Source organism: Anabrus simplex, chromosome 2 (assembly GCF_040414725.1).
Source record: "Anabrus simplex isolate iqAnaSimp1 chromosome 2, ASM4041472v1, whole genome shotgun sequence".
NCBI lineage: Eukaryota > Metazoa > Arthropoda > Insecta > Orthoptera > Tettigoniidae > Anabrus > Anabrus simplex.
Genome location: NC_090266.1, coordinates 1,029,046,689 through 1,029,065,505, shown reverse-complemented (window position 1 = coordinate 1,029,065,505; position 18,817 = coordinate 1,029,046,689).

Below are 18,817 nucleotides of genomic sequence, written 5' to 3'. Positions count from 1 at the left end.
TTTTCAACTCTGTGATGCTCCCTAGATGATGATCCGAAGGAGAGATTAGCTCATTACGAGATAGCAATTTCCTCCTAGAAGGAAAGCCACAATCAAGACTATGTACTTGTACAGAATGATATTATATGTCTTGCAAAGAAAGTTCGAGTAGTGCCTGACAAATATTTTTACAATTTTGGTTAATATGAAAAATTCACTTGTAAACAGTGTGTAGAGTACTAAATGTAGCTGCTCATAGTTGCATTATGCTTGTTTATGAGTCCTAATAAGCAGGAATGTACACGACAAGAAGCACACTGGTTGGATGATTCATTTGTGTAGCTGGGAGTTAAACAACACGAATCTTCTGTCTTCCGGATAACATTGTCGGGAACACCAAAGACATCACATTCAGCTGGAAATGCATTTTCTATCTAGATGTGTTTAAACATATTTTTGAATAACGGAGCCTGATGGACTAATATGACAGGTAGTTCAAGGTTGGTTGTGAGTCCATGCCAATGTTGTCAAGTAGAATTCCCTCACAACAGCGTTTTGCAAATTTCTGCCACTGATGAAAACCGTATGCAGCTAAGTGGTGGTTAGTAATTTAAGATGAAGCACAAGTGGGCTACCATCCTTTCTTAAGACCAATCGGAGGAGCAATGCAAGAGAACCGATCCTTCGAAGAATGTGGTATTGAACCCTTGACTTACCATTCCATTGTTCGTCGGCCACAGCTGCTACAGCAGAGCAATATTGAACTCTTAAATCTTGCGGTCGTTGCGGGAATGTTTCGGTCACGATCTTAACAAAACGATGGGGTTCAGAAGAGAGCCTAACTACTTGAAATGAGGAGCAAATATGTGCTTACTAACTTTGATTAAATTCTTAATGGCACAAAGAAATGTTATTTATATAAATCCTTGACAAAAAATTTAATTATTAATTATTATATGTTTCAAACGCAGTCACATTGCGTAGCGTTAATTCATTTATTACAATATCGAAGAGTTTTCTTTGGAGAAAGTGGGAATCTCATAAATAAGTGGACAGCAAAACTGAAAAAGTGAAAAGAAAACCTGAAAATTCGGGCACCTATTAATCCAAACGATAACTGAGAATTAATCCACACGTTCCGTGGAAAATCTGACCTTCAGCAAGTAGAACGCCTGATTTACTCTTAATTAAGGTTATCCACCAGTCGAATACCCTTTCGGATAAGGAACACCCGCCGAATGGACCCTTAATCGAACCAAATTGACTATCAGTTGCTTCGGATAGGTTGCAAAATATTATTGGAAAGCATGGTGTTCACTACAAGTTAATAGCAGCATTCACAATTGAAAACAAAATTCCACCATGTATTTGTCATTTCATGACACCCTTAAGTTATAAACTAATCCCGATGCTAAACGTGCATCACCCAAACAGCTGTTCAGAAGGAACCAACAAAAACACGATCCGGGAGGATCTTACGTTACGTCGTTCTGAAGGAACAAAACTGCGAAATCCAGGAAACTCTTATTCATCACGCATTAAGAAGAAATGCCAAACGCTGAAGTTAATTAAAAAGTGGTAAATCACTTGAAAAATATTATTATAAAACCGACTTTCGGGTTATGAATGGTTACATTACTCTTTATAAAATTACAAGTCTACAGAAAAAAATACACAAACTTACTGAATTCTTTCCTACTTAACAATGACTATCATCACAGATCCATCTACTTATTGTTTGTCCCAACACACTACCTACAAAGTTATCAATTGATCGAACTCCACTACGTATAAAAATGAATGAACGACAAAGATGGAAAATATAATACACTGACTGACAGAGCAAATGCAACACCAAGAAGGAGTGGTCAGAACTTTATGCCAATTGCAGGGTAGACTGACGTCACTGAGGTATGCTCATGGTGTGAAATGCGCCGCTGTGCTGCGCACGTAGCGAACGATAAATGGAACACGGCGTTGGCGAATGGCCCACTTCGTACCGTGATTTCTCAGCCGACAGTCATTGTAGAACGTGTTGTCGTGTGCCACAGGACACGTGTATAGCTAAGAATGCCAGGCCGCCGTCAACGGAGGCATTTCCAGCAGACAGACGACTTTACGAGGGGTATGGTAATCGGGCTGAGAAGGGCAGGTTGGTCGCTTCGTCAAATCGCAGCCGATACCCATAGGGATGTGTCCACGGTGCAGCGCCTGTGGCGAAGATGGTTGGCGCAGGGACATGTGGCACGTGCGGGGGGTCCAGGCACAGCCCGAGTGACGTCAGCACGCGAGGATCGGCGCATCCGTATCCGCCGCCAAGCGGTGGCAGCCCCGCACGCCACGTCAACCGCCATTCTTCAGCATGTGCAAGACACCCTGGCTGTTCCAATATCGACCAGAACAATTTCCCGTCGATTGGTTGAAGGAGGCCTGCACTCCCGGCGTCCGCTCAGAAGACTACCATTGACTCCACAGCATAGACGTGCACGCCTGGCATGGTGCCGGGCTAGAGCGACTTGGATGAGGGAATGGCGGAACGTCGTGTTCTCCGATGAGTCACGCTTCTGTTCTGTCAGTGATAGTCACCGCAGACGAGTGTGGCGTCGGCGTGGAGAAAGGTCAAATCCGGCAGTAACTGTGGAGCGCCCTACCGCTAGACAACGCGGCATCATGGTTTGGGGCGCTATTGCGTATGATTCCACGTCACCTCTAGTGCGTATTCAAGGCACGTTAAATGCCCACCGCTACGTGCAGCATGTGCTGCGGTCGGTGGCACTCCCGTACCTTCAGGGGCTGCCCAATGCTCTGTTTCAGCAGGATAATGCCCGCCCACACACTGCTCGCATCTCCCAACAGGCTCTACGAGGTGTACAGATGCTTCCGTGGCCAGCGTACTCTCCGGGTCTCTCACCAATCGAACACGTGTGGGATCTCATTGAACGCCGTTTGCAAACTCTGCCCCAGCCTCGTACGGACGACCAACTGTGGCAAATGGTTGACAGAGAATGGAGAACCATCCCTCAGGACACCATCCGCACTCTTATTGACTCTGTACCTCGACGTGTTTCTGCGTGCATCGCCGCTCGCGGTGGTCCTACATCCTACTGAGTCGATGGCGTGCGCATTGTGTAACCTGCATATCGGTTTGAAATAAACATCAATTATTCGTCCGTGCCGTCTCTGTTTTTCCCCAACTTTCATCCCTTTCGAACCACTCCTTCTTGGTGTTGCATTTGCTCTGTCAGTCAGTGTACTACAGCCTGCCACATAAACCTCACATTTAATATACAGCCTGTCTCAAAAACTCTTCCTCGGCAAATATAGCCTGTCTCAAAAATTCATTCTCATCGCCTTCTCATGGCGGTATTATATGAAATATACAGGCTTTCTCTGCCTTCAACATTCCTACCACTCTTATCTCCACATATAAATTCTTCGCTCTCAATCCATTTTCTTATATCTCAAGAATTTTTCAAACCTCCCTCTCGTGACAAACGACTTTTATAAAAATACACCTTTTTATTTTACTGTTACTACAACTTTCGGACCTCGAGAATACAACAACACACCGTGATTTCCCTATCAACGACATACAGGATGTCACAAAATTTTACTTCCCATGAATAAAACATAACTTTATCGGATTTCACTGGAATTTTCTAGACACCCGCAAACCTTGTAGAACATGCGTGTTAAATCCACTTTTTAACATACTGTAGGAAAATTTTATCCCGTGGTAGACATTATTATTATTATTATTATTATTATTATTATTATTATTATTATTATTATTATTATTATTATTATTATTATTATTATTATTATTATTATTTCGACAAAAAATTCTGACTTCAAACGATATTCGAAATTAAGACAATCGCCACGGCTACTTTATCATGATCACCTTCCTAATTTCTCTCAATTTGGACAATATCTCGAAGAATATTAACACAAGATTTAAACTTTGCATTTTGTACTTTCTTAATGTGAATTTTACAACACTAAAGATTTTCACACGCTGACCAGTAATATGATATCTTTTCCTGATCATTACAAAATATCAACCCAACACACGCAATGAAAATTCGTAGGGACAAACAATAATCTAACTACAACATTGATACAAAATATTCACAGACCTGCAATCGTAGCCATCGTCCTGGATTCTGGCTGCATTTAACCAGCAAACCCCGTTTATTTTAGCCTTCCATGGCTAAATTTTTCATCATCTTCTCATACATAAAATTTAAATTACACAACACTTTCCAACGCACTTTCAAACGTTTAGCAAGCGACGAACACTCTGCTCAAATGACCACATCTACTGCGTTCACAAGACCGTTGCCTCCTTCACCCTACTAAAAGGTCCAGGTGTTCCAACAGATAAAAAACCAGACGCAGTAGCTAACTTCAAACTCCTCTTTAACAAACACACACTGAATACCGAGAGAAATTCAATTACTTCTAAACCTTCAAAGTTTCCATTAGCGGCAGCTCAGAAAATTTCTATCATCTTCCACTTCTAACAGTATATTTGAACCATAGCCACGAACATGTAATAAGTTATTTAGAGACCAAATTTTTCACACTTTTCTGCCGACGTGTGACGCGGGCTCCGCCGCTCCAGAAACCAGACAGACACTGAGAAATATATGGAGGGAGATTTCTTTTATACTCTACGGGATGACGCTACTCACACCATGAAGCTTGGTTGTGCAATATGCTAATTCCGCATCCAATAGACCGATTTTCCTGAAATTTGTTCCATAACTTCGGACAGACTAGCGATTTATTTCTGTGTTAATTTCATAATTTTCCTATACTCGCAACAGGCGAAATAAATTATTTCTGCCCGGGCGTTTCGCGGGTTTTCTTCATTCATCGACCTTGGCACGTGTTGGTAGTCCGCGGGATTTGTCTCTAGGCTTAACTGCATTTATATTTACCCTGGGGGTTCTGTCTTCACGTAGGGTTTAAAAATAATTTAGATTCTTTATTTCTGGATTTACTGTGTTGCCAAAATCTCTCGTTACGAAGAATTCCTTGAATTTGAAAAATTGTTGAATATTCGAACTCCACCGAATTGTCACGGTATTTCACGAGCGATGAGCTCGTTCCCACGAGATAGCCAGACTCATGAAATGCAAACATGGCCGCTCTCAAACAAGTAACTTTTATTTGAAATAAATATTGAGAAAATAAAATAAATTCTCATCGTAGAATTATGGGTTCAGTATGGGCAAAGGAAAGGGAAGGAGCATGGAGGGCGTGAAGGTGACAGACATCCAAGCTCTTGCTAACCTAATACCGTGGGAATAGGAAAATAACCAGAGTGAGCCAAGGGAGGTATGATAATAAGGAGAAAGTGAGGTGGCTGGCACAAATGGAAACAATGCCCGATTCACGTAGGGGTCCCATGGCCGCCAACCCACGCTCCTAAGTAGAGAGTCTCTGAGGGATTCCCTTTCAGTTGCCTTTTACAACAGGCATAGTATACGATGGATGTTTTCTAATACTCCCACCCATAAGGGTGTGTCTGAAGTTAAACCTGTTAAGTTGTATCAGATGAAATTAATGTAATATCTACGTGCTTATTCGGAATTGTAAACATATTTTCTTGTTGGCGTGAAAATGATTAACGAGCCAGATAGCATTTCGTTCTTACATTAGGAGAGAGACATCTAGCCTGTTATCGTTGAGGAATATTCTTGTATATCAGGCATTCCACAGAGATTTCCTTGTTGCTGAGAATTGGCTGCGTTTTCCGACTATCTTCAGTCGCACACAATTTTAATTTATGTTGTAACACTATTGTTGTCGAGGCCATCCTGTAAAATGTATCAAGCTGTAGCTTTACATAAATACCTGAAGCTTCTCGCGGTTATATTACCTTGAGGTACCTTCTCAACAAATATCCGTCTGCTTTACCACCATGCTGCCTCCTTGAGGTACGCAACCGTATTCTAATGAACAGTACGCGTCCTCCTGCAAAATACACAGCATAATTACCATAACTAGAACAGTATTATAAGAACATGTCAAACTGAAACAAACCTGACAGCGACAGTGATATCTTTTTTTCGCTACTTGTTTTACGTCGCACCGACACAGATAGGTCTTACGGCGACGATGGGACGGGAAAGGGCTAGGAGTGGGAAGGAAGCGGCCGTGGCCTTAATTAAGGTACAGCCCCAGCATTTTCCTGGTGTGAAAATGGGAAACCACGGAAAACCATTTTCAGGACTGCCGACAGTGGGGTTCGAAACTACTATCTCCCGAATACTGGATACTGGCTGCACTTAAGCGACTGCAGCTATCGAGCTCGGTGACAGTGATATCATTACCAAAATGGTTGCAGTTCAAATAATCGCGAAGCTGGAAGCAATAATGGGGAAAGACAAGCTCACGACTCTGATAAGTAACATACTGACGACAAATTACATACAAATTGATGACCAAGTCGCGACTTCGAAATTGATCATGCAGACCAACGGAGTACGCCAAGGAGACCCACTAAGCCCCTTGCTGTTTAACATTGCGACGTACGATGTGGTAAAGGTTACTCAGCAAGGAATAGAAGATTTGAAAATATACTTATATGCAGACGATATGGTCATTGGATCAAGTTCCCTACATGATGTGCAAAAAGCTGTAGACAATCTAGACAGGTGGGGAAATGATAACAAGATGAAAATTAACACAGAGAAAACAGTGAAAATGACATTTCGGAAAGGTGGCCGAGAGGCCGCAAGTGACAATATATACCTAGGATCTACAGTCCTCAAGTCTGTCAATACATTTAAGTATCTAGGACTGATCATGCAAACAACAGCAACAACCTATAGGATGCACATAAAGTCTAGAGCAACGGCGGCCACCAAAGCAATGTATGATATTAAAACAATTACCAAGCTTTCACTAGAAACTGCTATGAAACTATTCGATGCGAAAATTGCGCCAATTGCCACATATGGACTGGACATTATATGGAATAAACTGGGTCTGGCTGAGCTGAAGACAACTGAAGCAGTCAAGTAGCGCTTCCTGAAAGCTACACTGGGAATATCAAAATACACAAAATGAAGGCTTGCATATGAGCTTGCAAAGGAAACCTTCTTCATCGACGACCTCCGAATGAAGCGAGGTTTTCCATCCACAGATGCTTGGGAAAAATTAATGCAGGACAGAGTGAAGAAGAGGGAAGAAATCTGGCTCGATTTCTACTCAACGGAGGCGATGATGAATAGAACATGGACAAAGACCAATCAAGACATGCGAAATTTCGTTAACTCGATGGCGGTCCATGGGTATCACCATAAACTGTGCAACACCGAGTACTTCCATGACCACGACGAAACCTGTGTTTGCAAGCTGTGCAATGAGCAATGCAGTCGATATCACGTAATCACATGCAAAAACCGGGGATTATCTATTGTGAACTTTTGTAATAGTGAGAAGTGACAGTACATTTGACAAACTTTGTTTATACAATGCACAATTTGTGTGCTGTATCTTCACTAATTATTATGATTAATAAAGTGTTTATTATTATTATTATTATTATTATTATTATTATTATTATTATTATTATTATTATTATTATACTAATGATAACCTACACCAGAGGTGCTCAGCTGGACGCCCAGTGCGGCCGGGCTGGCGTGACGTAAATGCGGGCAGCTTAATTAACAAACATACGTCACAGTGAAGCGAGAGAGTGAACACACTTTGAAGGAAAGCGAGGGAGCATTGGAATTCGATTGTGATTACGAAGCTCTTCTCCACTATTCAGCGAAGTGCTGGTTGGGATATATTATTTAAAATCATAATCGCATAAAAACTGACCTTTTCAAGATATTCCGCTTTGATTTATACTTCGCTCGATATAAAACGTCATATTTATTTTTTTATATTTATACATTCAAAGAAAACTGACACGTTACAGTGATTGTGTTATCATCTACAAAGGTACAGGGTTTAAGCGTAAAAACTACGATTTACAATTCCTTACTTGGGAATAACAGTATTTTCACTTAAGAAATGTAAAATTCCTGTTATTCGTTAAGCAATAATGAATAAAATGACATAATGAAATAATTATTTTGCACAGTGTTGTAGTGTTGTGTGACTTCCTCTGTTCACTGAATTCCCGAAAATACAAAGGGCACTAGGAAAGTTTTTCAAGACGCAAAAACGGTTGGCTGGACACCCCAGTTATGTTGAGGGATGAAAAGCGGGGTGAAGACCGGTCTAGAAGACAGCAAGGCGCAACCTTCACACCAGTTGTTACCAAGCAGTGGGACTGAAAGCAAGTTAAGGTGTCAGTGTGGTCTAAAGGTGAATATCGCGCAATTATCCGCTACAATTTTGCTCGTGGATTAACTGTTGACCAGTGCCTGGAAGAAATTACTCCTGTGCTAGGGAAAGACTGACCACATCGGACAACAATTTTCCGCTGGTACAAAGAGTTCCAGAGGGGAAATTTTGGGGTTGAAGACGATCCTCATTCTGGGCGACCGTCTGAATCAGTGACTGAGGGAAACATTGAAGCTGTGAGGAAAATGATGCAGCAAGTGAGGCGGTTGACATATCGGCAGGTAGAAGAGACCCTCCACATCCCTGCACGAGTTATTCATTCAATTCTACGCGACCATCTCCATGTTAGAAAGGTTTGTTCCCTTTGGGTGCCCCATTAACTTTCAGAGGAACAAAGGGCACATCGAGTGAAGTGGTGCCGAAAAATGCTAAAACAGTTTGAAAATGGGACTTCGCGTAACGTCAATAGCATCGCTACAGGTGACGAAACCTGGCTTTATTATTACAATGTCCCAACAAAATCCCAGAACAAGGTGTGGCTGTTTGAAGATGAGGGTACTCCTGTGACTGTGCGAAAGTCAAGGTCAGTGAAGAAAAGGATGATTGCAGTATTCTTCACTAAACGGGGGATCCTGACTCGGGTTGTGCTAGAAACACAAAGGACAGTTACTGCGAAGTAGTACAATGAGACTTGTCTACCTCAGGTCATCCAGGCTCTCAAGCAGCTCCGTCCATGGTCGCGGCTCAACACCTGGCTTTTGCATCACGACAATGTTCCAGCACATCGTGCTAATGTAACAATGGATTATCTTGCCAGATCAGGGTTGACTGTGCTTGATCACCCTCCATGCAGTCCTGATCTTGCTCCATGTGACTTCGAACTGAAAGGGCGGCGTTTTGCATCCGACGAGGAGCTTCTGGAAGCATGGGATCAAGAGTGTGAAAATGTAACTGAAGAAAAGTGGCAGAGTTGGTTCAGTGACTGGTTTCGACGTATGGATAAGTGTACTGAGTGTGGTGGAAATTATTTTGAAAAAGTCTAAAGCGTTCACTCTCATTGCAAAACTTTCCTAGTGCCCTTTGTAGTATTTAAAATTTAACAGGCGTCCGGGGATAATAGCTAGCCTATAAACGGCGAGAGGAAGTTTCATCACGAGTGAGGACATAGATATTTACTATCCAAGATTAAAGTACAACAACAACAACATAGATATATCTGCCAGGTGGATGTACAGTATGCCTTCAAATAAGTAAGCTCATTGATGTTATTCCCGACAAGCATGATTGGATTGTTTTTGAGTTTATCAGATAATTTAAACCCAAACAACCACAAGCAACAGCTTATTCACCTTAACTCCATACTATAGTAAAACTGTTTCTAAAGCACGTCTCAAAAGTAATAGTGAAAATTGTAATTCGTTACGTGAATTATAAAATATTTGAAGTTGCATACGTAACTCTTTACTGTATCCGGACAAATTACTTAAACTGCAATGAACATAAGTAACTTTTTCTTACAAGGTAAATTGAAAATGGCGTGGATTTCTGCCCTCTTGCTTTCATTATTTTCTGCCTCCATTTCAAACTCGGGTATCGCCGCAGTGATCGAGTGTGACTGGGAGAACTTCGCCCAACCTTCACGGCCTGTGACGTAGCCACAACGTCACTGTGGTTGAATAGCATACGCTCATCGCTTGCCTGCCCGGCCACTTACAGTGCTGGGCGCCCGCGGGATGGAATACCCAGCGTGTGCACCTCTGCTCTACACTAAGGAATGTATAAGGAAACTGTGTGAGATACCCTGATTCTGACTTTCTGTAAGAGAAGTCTCGGTTGTTTTGCCGAAGTTTGTAATGGGAAAATTGTGATATACAAATGAGTATTTACGCTTATGGAAAATTCAAGGAGAGTATAATTATACCTTAGCATTGTCTTTGCCTTCTGTGATATCACTACACCGGCTATCTTTTGATATGTTTTCATACGATGGCTTTTTATTTAATGTTTTCAATCCAAACTCTGAAGGAGTGGGACGGGCGACCTGGCCAAGAGATGCGGGTGAGTTGGGGAGATGTGATGAAGTAGACGGGTAAAGGATGTGAAGCAGGAGGAGATTGGAGGGGTTTTGGCCACTTCGCTAAGGGGTTTGCAACTTTATTTTATTTCATTATTATTTATAAGAAGGGGTGTGTTTTTACTATATAGAAGTTCTGCAGTTTAACAGTACTTGGGACATTAACATCAATTTACGATTTTTTCATTGGTTCCTTCCCCGAGGTGCTCTATTTTGAAGACAGTGTGGCAGATATGAAATAATAATAATAATAATAATAATAATAATAATAATAATAACAATAATAATAATAATAATAATAATAATGTTATTGGCTTTACGTCCCACTAACTACCTTTAGGCTTTTCGGAAACTCCGAGTTGTCGGAATTTCGTCTCACATTAGTTCTTTTACATGCCAGTGAATCTACCGACACGAGGCTGACGTATTTGAGCACCTTCAAATACCACCGGACTGAGCCAGGATCGAGCCTGCCAAGTTGGGGTCAGAGGGCCAGCACCTCATAAGTCTGAGTCATTCAGCCCGGCGGTGCCAAATATGTGAAGGATGACATCATTTCCCTGGTGCACTCACAAGCCTAAGTTTAACGAGATGTAAGTTAATTCGGTCATTACAAAGGCTGGAGGGAGGCCTTTCCTATCCTATCGTCGTTATAAGACCTGTCTGTGTAGGTGCGACGTACAGCCACTAGCAAGCGATTCTATGATGCAGTTGCTTGAGCTGAGGGGGGCTGTGAACGTGTTCAAAAAGGGTTTCCACTGCTGCAAAGTTGAAGTGCGAATTTAGGCCCGAATGGGTGGTTAGAAAGTGAAGATTGAATGTTTGATTTGCTGCGGCTTGTAAGAGAGTGAGAACTAAGGGTCTGTTGTAGGAGCGGATATTTAGTAATGAGATGGTGACAAAGCGAATTAGACTACTACTCCTACTAAAATATTTTCATTACTCCCCTGAAGGGGGAGGCAGGCCTCTTAGACGGTGACGCCGTCTCTCGGGCCAGGAGATTTGTCACGGTGAAGGAGATGCTCGGAGAAGGTGAGGGGGTTGGCGGCCGTGGCCTATACTAGGAACTGTCCCGGCATTTGCCTTAGTGCAGGAGAATGGGATACCACGGAAAACCATTCTCAGAACAGCCGACGGTTGGGGCCAGCCATGAAGTCCAGCCCTATCCCGTCTCCCGAATGCAGAGGCGTAGAGCCACAGTAGAGCCGTAGCCACACCTCCTGTGCTCGGTTGGCCGGTCAGAGTGCAGAGCTGTTGGACCATGGACCAGTCGTGGCCACTTATGAGCGGAGACCCTCTCTGCATCTACCGACCAGGAATTAGATCCTCGACTGTAACTGAAAAAGGGAACGGCTATGTTATGAAGGCGAATCAAATGGTTCTGATAGGGGCTATGAGTTCTTGTTGATTTTGAGGAGGTACAGGCCGGCAACGGCAACGGCGAGAATACATTGCATGATTATCTGCACAGGTATGGCATCTCGGGCGGGAGGGGGGGGGGGGTTGATGCGTGTTGGGACACATGGATGTAGAGTGATCTCGACTGCAATGTTCACATTTAGGAGTCTTGGCGGTACACTGAATGATGGTAGGATTATTACAGAGGAGAGAGCGCTCACTCCGGATAGCTTGTTGAAGTGAGGTGCGAGATAGCTCCTCCACTTTATGGCGATGTCTATGCATGGAGACTACACTGGCCACGACACGGTCGACATCTTCGGGCGAAAGCTGAAGAATTCTCACTATAGAGGTGGAACCCGTGGAGTTCTTGATTCTGAATACCTTCTTGACTGGGATGCCTTCCGCGTTGAGTCCTGAGATGATTGTTTCTTCTGTAATAGCGTTGTCAACGCCTCGTATTACACAGCTGAAAAGGCGGTAGCGCGGTGGAGAAGGTGGAGTGTTGATGGGTAGGGGTGGGAGTAACTGAAAAGGGGTACTTGATCCAAGTTGGTGAGCCGAGCGGTTAGGGGCGCGCGGCTGTGAACTTGCATCCGGGAGATAGTTGGTTTGAATCCCACTCTCGGCAGTCCTGAAGATGGTTTTACGTGGTTTCCCATTTTCACACCAGGAAAATGCTGCGGCTGTACCTAAACTAAGACCACGTCCGCTTCATTCCAACTCCTAGGCCTTTCCTATCCCATCGTCGCCATTAGACCTATCTGTGTCGGTGCGACGTAAACACCTATTGCAGTGGTGAGTTGAGTGGCCGCGGTGTCCCCATTAACTTGAATGATGACCCCAGTTGTCGTTCGTCGGATGTCCGCTATATCATCTGAGCAGGGTGGAGAAAATGGCGCGTGGAGATTGGAACTCGGAGGCAGGGTTGGAGAGTAGAAATGAATGTGTTTGTGAGGGGGTAGATTGGAGAGAAGTGGAATAACTGATGGGACGTCTTGTGCCGGATACTGATGAAAATGCAAGCTCATCGCGTTTGGTGGTGGCGGAGGTAAAATTGGGAGGAGTGTGTTGATTGATAATAATTTCGTGTGGCTAGTTCTAGCCTGGTGCAGCCCTTGTAAGGCAAACCCTCCGATGAGGGTGGGCGGTATCTGCAATGTGTAGGTAATTGCGTGTTATTGTGGTGGAGGATAGTGTTATGTGTGGTGTGTGAGTTGCAGCGATGTTGGGGACAGCATAAACAACCAGCTCCCCGAGCCATTGGAATTAACCAATTAAGGTTAAAATCCACGACCCGGCCGGGAATCGAATCCGGGACCCTCTGAACCAAAGGCCAGTACGCTGATCATTCAGCCAACGAGTCGGACTGTTAATTGATGACGTCCTTGGAAGCCGGAGTCGCACTTATGATTCTATCGATTTAATTATAGAAGGACACATTAGAAATATGGAACACCATAGTCCATTGTCTGTGTTCAGGGCTATTCTGAACTATAGGTCAAATAAGAACTTCTAAGTTAGCCAAATAGTACCAAAGGTTTTTTTAAATTTCGATTTGAAATCAGTTGCTCTCAAATAAAATCTTAACAAAGTGTCATACATACTCTGTCCGCTGAGCAGTTCAGCAGAAAGCCTGTACTGATTTTAAACTTAAAGCAAGGCACACTAAAACACTGGAAATTATCGCAATTTTTCTCTCGTCCACGAATTACGGATATAATTTTTCATACATCTGCCTTGATTTTCGGAGCAATAAATTTTGAGTAGCATTCAACGTTTCTGCTGCAATTTCCAGTCATTTGGAATCAGTGTCACTTTCATAACTCGTGTTTGCTATTTTTGGATTGCTGATTTCAAGGCCTGAGAATTGTTCCACGTACGATACGAATCGATATCGGATATGATTAGTTGGAAATCGCTAGTAGCAATGGGGCCGATGACCTTGATGTTAGGCCTCTTTAAACGAAAATGATCACCATCATCATCATCAACAAGCTAGTTGCAATAACAGCAATACTTCAATGAATAGACGTATTATAATTGATGTCATTAAGAAACGTTTCGTCACTTGTAATTAGCCTCTTATGGTCGAACGAAAATTACATAATTTAATGGAGTTTTAATTGTTCTGGTTTACTGATATTTGATTTAATTTAATATTGAGAATAGTGGGGAATCTTTTAGATTGTGTGATCGTTGTGGTTATTCACGCTGGCTTTTCTCGCGACGTGTATTTCTATTGCCTTATTTAGATTTAGTGATTTTGTGTTATTTCCTGCGTGTAATATTTTTAGCGCTGTACTGACGTACGTGAAGTGTTGGGCGTTGCCATATATATGTTCAGAGAAAGCTGAGAGTCTGTAGTGTCTAACTGCGATTTTGTGTTCTTTGTACCAAGTGTGTAAACTGCGTTTTGTTAGGCGTGCATTAAGGCACATCAACCTTTCTTTGGTTCACAATTGAGGGTTTCCTAATCTAGAATTCTCTGTCTATCATCCACTTGAATATCACAGCAGAATTACTTCTTATCATTGGTTTTGTAGAACTTCAAGTACCTTTACTTATTAACCAACAAAGCATCTCTAATGTAGTTCATACAACCTGATACGAGACCCGATGTTGACTTGCAATAAAAAATGTGGTACAAAATTCGTAGAAAATACTTTCGGGCATACCAAAACAAACATTCACTCGGCACATGGATTATTTTTACCTCCAAATTCTTCCAACAACAAAGCTGGAAGAGAAGGATGGCATTCGTTTTGAATGATGAAGTGAAAAGCTGTTGGCAAAGACTTCGATGGGCGGTAATTTTAGAGATGGATGGTGATAACTTCTTTTATCACACTAATCTTAAAACAATGATATGAAGATTGAAAAATATGTAAGTGAACGCAGCTATAGATATTCGTTAAAACAAGCCAGTCTACTAATTGTAGAAAAATTGAACAAGATGGTCATGTTTCTTCTCATACCCTTTGATTACATAGCTGGTAAGTAGTCGGAATGATGTGGGGATTCTGTTTGCTAGTGGTTTAACGTCTCGCTAACACAAAGAAGGTTTTCGGCAACGTCAAAATGGGAAAGGGCTAGGAATTGGAAGGTAGCAGCCGTGGCCTTTTTTAAGTTACAGCCCCAGGTTTTGCCTGGTGTGAAATTGAAAAAATATGGAAAACCATCTTCAGGTCTGTCGGTAGTGGGGATTAAGCCCACCATCTCCCGATTGCTAGTTAACAGCAACGTTACCCGAACAACGCCGCCAATTCGCGTGGTGCGGACATGAGTGATTATGTAACTTAAACCATATTGATGTAAGCTACGACTTTATAAAAGATCCACAAAGGAAGGTGTCGGATGAATATGATTCCCCTTGTCCCTCAAAAGAAACAAAATAAGGGGTACTCTGCAGTCACATGATGTGTCAACCACTATCTAACATTGATAGCACGAAAAGTAAAATAGCACAATGAAGCATGCTGTAACATAGATGTTTATAGAGGACATTGGCTGCACGGTGGTTGGACGAACTGCAGACCAATACCAGCATCATTCTTCAGTGAGAAGAGACTACACTATTTGGCATTGAGCTGAAGTTTTGTTTACGTTGATAAAAATGGCTTGCGAACTCATCTCAACATATTTCATTCGTCACTTATATATTTTAGAGTTGAAGTTTCCACGGTCTGTTAAAGGACTATGTTCTTCATTTGGGTTGGACCGTGTCGAACTATATAAAGTCACTCGAAGAAAGAATAAGTACATGGTATTGTGTATTTCTTGCATTTGATATTTTATCAAGCTTAATTTTAATTATGTTTAAAATACAAATCATCTCCCATGTGGATATTCACAACAAACATTATATCTACAGGTCCAGTTGTTTCTGAGAAATGTGTATCTGTGTATTATGTGCTCATTCTAACAATGTCATTGGTTGTACGTCCCACTCGCTATATTTTTATGGTTGTCTGTGCTCATTCCATTGTTGAGCGACTGTACATAATGTTCAAACACATAGTGAGTTCTGTGACGTGCTAAATGTGTCAGCCTTGAACTTTCCGGACATGTCAGGAAGGCACAGCGGATGTGAGAATCTTAGATATCAAGAACAAAAATTGATTTAACTATCGTCTGGGCAGTTTTCAAGCTGAAACTGGTGGGGATATACGATTAGCATTAACAGCGCACCTCTTCTCCTAATTATTATTATTATTATTATTATTATTATTATTATTATTATTATTATTACTCTTTTACCGCTTTTCCGACACTTTGGGGGGGGGGGGTCTCAGTTGCGAACGGTGTCGCGCGTGTGGATTTGGCGCTGTTTTATGACCAGTTGTCCTTCCTGACACCAACCCTATGTGGGTGGATGCATTCACTATTACATGTTTCTGTGGTGGTTGTTAGTGTGGTGTCTGAATATGAAGAGGAGAGTGTTGGGACAAACAAAAATCACCCAGTCCCCGAGACGAAAGAAGAGGCTGAAACTGATGAGGGCATGTGATTAGCATTAACAGTTCAGTGATATTATCATTAATTCTTACTTCTTTAAGTTTCCACGTAACATGTGATTTTGTGGCATTTGAAGTAATACTAAATAAATTAGATTAAAATTCCATGCTTGCTTGCTCTGTAGTTACTAGGAGAAACTGAGGGAAGGCCACTACTACGGAGCACATAACGAAGTTTCACTAAGGCATGTGGGCATCAAGTACTTACAGCGGTTGTGAAACATCTGATTAGCTGCACACAATATTTTTAGTGCTGAGCTTGAAAGAGACGATTGAAATAGAAAACAACGACTTATGGCTAACGATAGGATTCGAACACCTCCCTCTCTCTAAATAGGGTAAGAATCGCCTTTTCTTTTTCTTTTTTTTTTTTTTTTTGCTAGTTGTTTTACGTCGCACCGACACAGATAGGTCTTACGGCGACGATGGGACAGGAAAGGGCTGGGAGTGGGAAGGAAGCGGCCGTGGCCTTAATTAAGGTACAGCCCCAGCATTTGCCTGGTGTGAAAATGGGAAACCACGGAAAACCATTTTCAGGGCTGCCGACAGTGGAGTTCGAACCTACTATCTCCCGAATACTGGATACTGGCCGCACTTAAGCGACTGCAGCTATCGAGCTCGGTAAGAATTGCTACGTCCAGTTGCTCCGCCCACTGAGCTACTGCACGCGACTAACCAGCAAGTAGGTTGGAGAGAGCAGAGACAGTGTGGGTCCCGTCCTCTCAAGGGCCCGAGAGTGTTCTTGGCCCACTGAGGGCCTGTTGAGCCGAAAATGAAGTGAAAGGCCGTGTACCTTGTGTCCTCACTACGCACACCAGCCCGCTATCCTTCACACAGACCGAGAGATGATCCACCCGCTCCCATATGGAATAGGACGACGATACAGTCCAGCGCAGTGCGGTTCTTGCATAGATGACACTAGCAGACGAATATGCTTGAGCGGAGATTTTAAAAGTAGAACAGATCATAACATGAAGATAAATTTGGAGTTCACGAGAACAAATTGAGGCATACAAGAGTATGGGATTGGAATAAACTATCAAGGGAAATGTTTGAAAACGTTTAAGAAAAATCTAGGTAAACAACTGATAGGGAATCTGCCACCTGGACGACAGTGGTGACTGACTGATCGTAGTTCGAGGCTCGGCGCTCCAAAAAGTTTGGAAATGGGGAGTGCCGTATCACTTGTATTTTAGGTGAAAATAGGCTATATTCTTTGCGAGTCTTTCTTGATATTTTTGTTGGCATTTAAAGAAATGTACTGAGTTTGATAGTACATTGTTCCTGAGAAATATGCCACTTTCTTAATTGTAATGATAGGTGACAACTGGTTGTAGTGCCGCCATATTTAATATACTCTCTTGTTGCAGGAACATACAAATAGGCCTAATATTTATGTTTGTATTCAGAAAACCTTACTTTATTTTAAAAAATGTCAATTTTTTATTACTCTTCACGTTCACGTAACCTAAACCTCCAAATTTGAATCTATATCAACTCACTCAATCATTTACTCGATTCGAATATTGTTATAGATATTTGAAAGATATTTTTGAAGACTTTCGTCTAGAGCGTGGCGATGTATGGAACTGGAACATGGACAATACTAGTTCAGAATGGAAGAGAATAGATTTTGAAATGTGGTGTTACAAAAGAATGCTGAAGGAATAATAGTAATAATGTTATTTTCTTTACGTCCACTACCTACTACTTTTACGGTTTTCGGAGACGCCAAGGTAACAGAATTTAGTCCCGCAGGAGTTCTCTTATGTGCCAGTAAATATACCGACACGAGGCTGGCGTATTTGAGCACCTTCAAATACCACCGGACTGAGCCAGGATCGATCCTGCCAAGTTGGGGTCAGAAGGCCAGTGCCTCAACCGTCTGAGCCACTCAGCCCGGCAACGCTGAAGGTGAGATGGATAGATCGAATCAGGAGTGGAGAGATACTGAAACGAATTGGTGAAAGGAGATCGATTTGGCTAAATTTCACGAGAAGAAGAGAGAGAATGATAGGACATATCTTAACACACCCAGGATTTGTTCAGTTGGGTTTTGGGGGAAGTGTAGGAGATAAGAAAAGGTACGAAGGTACCAAGGTATGAATATGACAAGCAGATTAGAGCAGATGTGGAATGCATCAGTTACGTAGAAATGGAAAGGTTAGCAGAGGATAGGGTGACATAGGGAGAGCAGCATCAAACCAGTCTGTGAACTGAGGATTCAAACAACAACTATTACTACTCTTCGGAGAGGTTGAAGGTGCGTCTAACATTTAATACAGTCTTTTGGAGATCGTGAACTCTTCGTACAAGAAACGCATCCATAACACGCATACTTAATTCTTAATATGAGGGTGTTTTATGGTCTCTTTTTATTTTTTGCACCGACTCAGAGAGGTCTTATGACGAAGATGGAGTGGAACAGTGCTAAGACTGGGAAGGAAATTAATATGGCCTTAATTAAGGTACAGCCCCAGCATTTGCTGGGTGTGAAAATGGGAAACTACGGGGGAAATCATCTTCAGAACTG